Consider the following 6,777-nt stretch of genomic DNA (forward strand, 5'->3'; position numbering starts at 1 on the left):
ACTAAGTGCTTGGAAAGTACAAGTCAGCAATAGAGACAATCCCTGTCCACAATGGGCTTACAGTCTAGAAGGGGGGGAGACAGACATCAAAACAAAGTGCTTTGCACATTCATTGTATGAATGAATGAATGAAATGGCCCCAAATTCTGTCACTTTTTCCTTCACAACATCTCTAGAATCTGCCCCTTCTTCTCCATCCAAACTGCTACCATGTTGATCCAAGGATCTTTCCTACTTCACCTTGTCTACTGCATCAGCCTCCATACCGACTTCCTTACCTCCATTTCTTTCTTTACTCTCTTGCCTGGATCATTTTTCTAAAAGACTTCTCAGTCCACATCTCCCAACTCTGAAAGACTCTCCAGTGGTAGTCCATCCACCTCTGCATCAAACAGAAATCCTTACCATCGGTTTTTAAACACTCAGCTTTCCCCCTCTTATCTTACCTCACTGATTCCTTACTACATACAACCCAGCCTGCACACTCTGCTTCTCTAACATCAACCTAACCACTGTACCTCCATCTCATCTCCCCTTGCCCCCCGCCCGGAATTCCCTCCCACTTCGTATAAGACAGGCCAGCACTTTCCTCATCTTTAAAGTGTTATTAAAATCCCATCTCCTCCAAGAGACCTTCCCCAACGAAGCCTTCATTTCCCCTTCTTTCTCTCCCTTCTGCATCACCCTTGAACTTGGAGCTGTACCCTTTAAGTACCTGATAGTCAATTAATCAATCCTATTAATTGAACACTTAGTATAGTGCTCTGCACACAGTAAGTGCTCAATAAATACGATTGAATGAATGAACGCTTACTACATGCAGAGTCTTGTAGTAAGTGCTGGGGAGAGTAGGGTAGCAGACACATTCCCTGCCCATGACAAGTTTACAGTCTAGAGGACCCTCATCCTCATGGCACTTAAGTGCATATCCATAATTTATTTTAATGTCTGTCTTCCCTTGTGGATTATAAACCCCTTATGAGAAGAGAACATGTCTGTTTTATTGAACTCTCCCAAGCGCACAGTAGTGCTCTGCAAGCAGTAAGCACTCAATAAATACCATTGATTGACTGCCTGATTGCTGCAAAACTTGCTCCTGACCCATACAGGCCAGGGCAATAGGAATAGCCCAGTGGGCTTTACAAATAAGAAATAAATTCATGCTATTTCATGAGCAGATTTTTTTTTTTTTTTACAGTAGATTCCTAAAAGTTAAGCCTTATTCAGCACCCATATTGGGAAAGAACTGGACTCTCTCAAGCTGAATAATTTATGGCTGGGTCTACACAGCATGAAGCAAAGTAGAAAGTTGGCAATTATCCATTAACTTGCTCCACGCAAACAGCCGATGGCACAAGAGCGTATTATTTTTGGCTTGTATGACTTGGTTAGGCTGTCTGCTGATTAACTCAGTTTGGTTAATTGTCAAATTTCCACTGTACTTGGCGGGTGGAGACCTGGTCAAAATAATTAAGCCTAAAACCACCCTTGGGCCTCTCATGTAGGGCTACATCCAAACTGACCCAATCCAACATGGACCGAGCTCTTGAAAAATCTCCAGAGAAGGAGATTCTGCAATTTTGCTTGACAATGCTTTTCAGTGTCTCAAGCTTCTTTTTCTCAATCTGCTAACACATATTCTTCAACATTTTATACCGCCTAATCAGCAAGGAAGCTAATACATGGGGTGAGCACCTTATTAGTAAATTTTGAGGGCCCAATTCACTCAGATGTCAATTCAAGAAAACAATGTGTAAACAGTAATAGCATGTATAAGGTGTGCCCTAATGGAAGGAGCATGGGCCTAGGAATCAGGAGTCCTTGATTCTAAACCCAGCTTTGCCACTTGGATGCTGGGTAACTTTGGGGAAGTCACTTCACTTCTCTGGGCCTCAGTCAACTGTAAAATGGGGATTAAGAGCGTGAGCCCCATATGGGAGATGGATGGTTTCCAACCTGATTAGCTTGTATCTACTCCACTGCTTAGTACAGCGCCTGGCACATAGTAAGCACTTAACAATTAACATAAAATTATTGTCATTATCACTAATTCATTAGTATTTGTCATATTTATAATAGCCCATGAGTGCAGTGCATTGTGCTAAGCATTCGAGGAACACAAGACCATTCCCTGCTCTTAGGGAGCTTAAACTCTATTAGGAAGGATATAAAAACCGCCCAATTTCATTTGTATTATCTGAACTCATCATCACTGGACTGTCAAGGCAGTGCTTATGTTTAGGGCTAGGGATGACAAACCGCATGACTGGCAGGAAGAGTTTCAGCATATCTGTTGTATTGTACTTTCCCAAGTGCTTACTACAGTGCTCTGCACATGGTAAGTGCTCAATAAATACGACTGAATGAATGAATGTAAATAACTCAATGTGAAAATCCCCAGGTATTTTATCACTTTTCATTACTTCTGGATTTTTTTTTTCCTGAGGGACCATTATTTAAGAGTGCTGTGGTTTTTTTGATCAACTCTGCATGCCTCAACATTAGTTACTGTTTGCTAAAGACCCATGTTACTCCAGACAAAGAAACCAGCTCAGATCAAAGCCTAGTTTCCACAGGCAGCACATCACCAAACTTCCTAGAACACTTGGAGAAGCAGTGTGACTTACCTGAAAGAGAGTGGACTTGGGAGTCAAAGTGCTTGGGTTCTAGTCCTGGCTCTGCTACTTGCCTCCTGTGTGGCCTTGGGCAAGTCACTTAACTTCTCTGTGCCTCAGTTTCCTGATCTGCACAATAGAGATAAAAGATAAAAGAAGCAGCATGGCCTAATGGAAAGAGCATAGACCTGGGGAGTTAGAGGACCTGGGTTCTAAACCCACTTGTCTGCTGTGTGACAAGCCACTTAACTCCTCTGTGCCTCAGTTTCCTCATCTGTAAAATGGGGATTAAGACCGTAAGCCCCATTTGGAACCGGGACTGTAACCAATCCGATTATCTTGTATCTACCCCACCACTTAGTACAATGCTTGGGACATAGTAAGCGCTTAAAAAATACCACACATTATTATTATGATTGTACCTGTTCTCCCTCCCTCTTAGACTGTGAGCCCTAGGTGGTCAGGGACTGTGTCTGATCTGATTGTATTGTATCTCCCCCAGCACTTAGTACAATGGTTGCCAAATAGTAAGTGCTTAACAAATAACACAATCACAATTAGGTAAAGAAAGGACCTAAAACCCAATGGAAAGGAGGATGCAGAGGAGGCTGACTGCTTCTGCCAAGAAGACAACACTTTCCCCCAGGCAGCACCCCTCTCAAGAGCAACAAGTGCTCAGCGATGAATTCCCTCTGGATGCTGGAGTTCAGAGAAGGAAACTGAATTGTCACACCTTCATTCATAATACCATCTCATGGAATTATTTTTTCCGCATTCTTGGGGAAGTTAAAGTATTTGAGAAGAATATCCGGAACTGTTGTTTCAGCCTGTTTGGCAAGTAGATAATTGCCTTCCAACTCCATTCTTTCAGGAAATGACATGAGTGTTGCATTGTTCCTTCAGAGGGGCAGCTTCAGCACGGCAAACACGGACACTTTATAAAAGCCCCACAAAAACACCCGAGCTAAGTCCCCGTGTCCAACCCAGACATCCTGAGCCCAGTTCAGATAAGAGACTAGCCCCAGACAACCTTTCCACATACCAGTAACATTCTTTAGGAGGGTAAGCAAATCTTGTTTACAGGAACAAGAAGTATTCTACAAAAGCCATTATGACAGGGTGGCAAAAAACCTTCATTAAACTAAGTGATATCAAACAGGCCTGGCAAAAGCTCATGGGAGAATTTAGACTCTTTTGTCTAATTTGATTTGCATTAACGTTCAGTCTGGAAACTGGAAACAAAATGCATTATATCCCGGAAACCTTTATGGTCTCTGTGGAATGTCTGAGGAAATTAGACTTGAGCTACACTTTCCAATTTCGGGGTCTGCTTCTAGTGATGTTGGCCTCTGAAATGTGACATCATTTATGATACAGGCTGGACATTAGCACCAAAGAGTGACAGAATCTGCATTCCTTTCACTCATTCATTAAATCGTATTTATTGAGCGCTTACTGTGTGCAGAGCACTGTACTAAGTGCTTGGAAAGTACAATTCAGCAATAAAGAGAGGCAATCCCTGCCCACACTGGGCTTCCACTTTAATACAAACTCAAGAATTACCGAAAGTCTTCTAATCCAGCAAGCGGCCCACTGAAAACTATTGCTGTCTCGACAAAACCAAAGTCTTAGAAGCTAAGCCATTGGAAGACCGATTGTGTCAAACTTGTCATGTCTTATGCTGTCGAGTCATTTCCAAATAAAATAAAATCCAAAGTATGCCTATAAAAGGATGGGCTTCGACAAAGTAAAGTTTCCAGGGTCACTCTTGACTCATCTCTAAAATCCTCAGCTCAGGAAAGCCAACAAAATGCTAGAGTTTATCAGGAAGGGCACTGTAATGGGAAAGAAAACATCATTTTACCATTATATAAAATCATGGTTTTTCCGTATCTGGAGGCAGTTCTGATCCCAGATATTAGAAAGGACAGAACATAGCACAGCAATTAGTGCTGTATTGCACTCTCCCAAGCACTTAGTACAGTGCTCTGCACACAGAGCTCCAATAAATACAGATGAATGAATGAATGAAAGGAGGAAATGAAAACTTTTGGGGAGGTGGAGCAATTTCCATATGAAGACAGATGGAAAGGAATAAGACTGACCCTATCTAGAAAGACGAAACCTGAAAGGGGATTTGTTTGAAATGCTGAAGCTTTGTATGTGCTTTTTGGGGGTGAGATTATAAGACTTCATATGTTGCTCCGTCGATTCAACCGCTAGTTTTATCCAACCCGGTTCCAAACCTGTAACTCAACTGTTTGACACTTAGAGACTCAGAGTTAAGGTACATTTCTTAAAAAGAACTTTGATAATTATATCAATATGACCACGTGGCTGTAACTACATCTTTGTTCATTATACTGATAAGCAAAACTCAGTTGATCAAAATGATCAACTAAGAGAAGAAAACAAAAACACCTATGTTTGTTGGAATTATTAAAACTAGAAAAACGGAGAATCTTCGATAATTAAGCATCATACATAACTTCAAATTTCAAAAAACAGCATTACCATTAGGGTTTCAAGACAATTAAGTGCTCACTTTTTTATTTGCCTAAAATCTGGTAAACTCATCTTTGAGTTCATGAAAGTATATTACCATTTTCATTATCTTTTAGAACAGATAAAGATGCAATGCTAAATAATATCTACCTCAAGCACTGAGCTGAACAGTTGGGAAGGTCTAGTGTTATTGCAGTGGCACCTACTGGTTCTTAGCTGCAAATTTCAGACTTACTGAACCATTTCCTTTCATTCTTACTAAAGGTGAAATAATGTTTAGGTGATTAATTTTGCACTTATTACTCATTCATAAAATGTTAGGTTCACTAAAGAACATTTCATTTTTATTCTGTAATTCCTTCGAAAATAATAACTCAACAGGCTATTTCTGGAAATTGGTATCACTTTATATTTTCTCTGACTAGCGTGGCTTAATGGATAGAGCACGGGCCTGGGAGCCAGAAGGACCTGGATTCTAACACTTGCCTGCTGTGTGACCTTGGACAAGTCACTTCTCTGTGCCTCAGTTACCTCATCTGTAAAATGGGGATTAAGAGTATGAGCCCCACGTGGGGCAGGGACTAAGTCCAACCTGATTAATTTGTATCTACCCCAGTGCTTAGAACAGTGTTTGGCACATAGTAAACACTCAACAAGTACCATTATTATTATTACTTCTATTACTAGAGAAAGAAATATGCTGTGCTTAAAGGGGAATTCTCACTCTGCATTCTTCTGAATTGTAAAGTCCTTGAGGAAGGGATCATATCATCTGCTTTTACTGTATGCTCCTAATTGCCTATTACAATGATGACTTGATAGATGCGAAATTTAAGTTTAAGATGTTATTTTGATGATATTTATTCAGCATTTACTTTATGCTAAGCACTGTACTAAATATTGGAGTAGCTATAGGATAATCAGATAGGGTAGAGTTCCTGTCCCACATGGGGCTCAAAAATCTATTATTATTATTCTGAATAATAATAATAATAATAATAATAATAATAATAATAATAATAATAATAATAACATTTAAGCACTATGTACCAACCACTGAGAAGGTCACAACCTAAGCAGTTTGGACACAGTCCCTGTCCCACATCACAATCTAGAGGAGAGAGAACAGATACTTTACTCCAATTTTAGGGATGAGGAAACTGAGGCCCAGAGAAGCTACTTGACTTGGCCAAGGTCACAACAGGAAAGTGGCAGAGCTGGGATTAAAATCCAAGCATCCTGACTCCCAGACTTGTGCTCTTTCTATTAGGCCATAGAACCTAAAGCATCACTTGTATACATGTTCAGAATGGAACTTTATGAATGTTATTGGCGAACCAACTTGTCCTGGTTTGGGAATTTTAGAGCCAAGACGTCTCATTTGATTAGACAAACTCAAGGACTCATGTCCTGGTCTACTGCAGTGGTAGACAGCCATGTATGCTTTGCTTCCGTTCCACTGTAGCATTTCTATAACGGAATTGTGTCCCATTCCCTAGCATGGGATTCTCAAACGTTTTATCCAACGGTCCCTAAAATCTTCTGCGCCCACCCTGGCTTCACATTCTCCCACATCTTCCTGCAAGGTGGCTACTGAGAGGAGAGAATAATAGAACAGCTGCAGTCAGGGAGGGATCAAAATGCTCACAAAACGTCA

Source organism: Tachyglossus aculeatus, chromosome X2 (assembly GCF_015852505.1).
Source record: "Tachyglossus aculeatus isolate mTacAcu1 chromosome X2, mTacAcu1.pri, whole genome shotgun sequence".
NCBI lineage: Eukaryota > Metazoa > Chordata > Mammalia > Monotremata > Tachyglossidae > Tachyglossus > Tachyglossus aculeatus.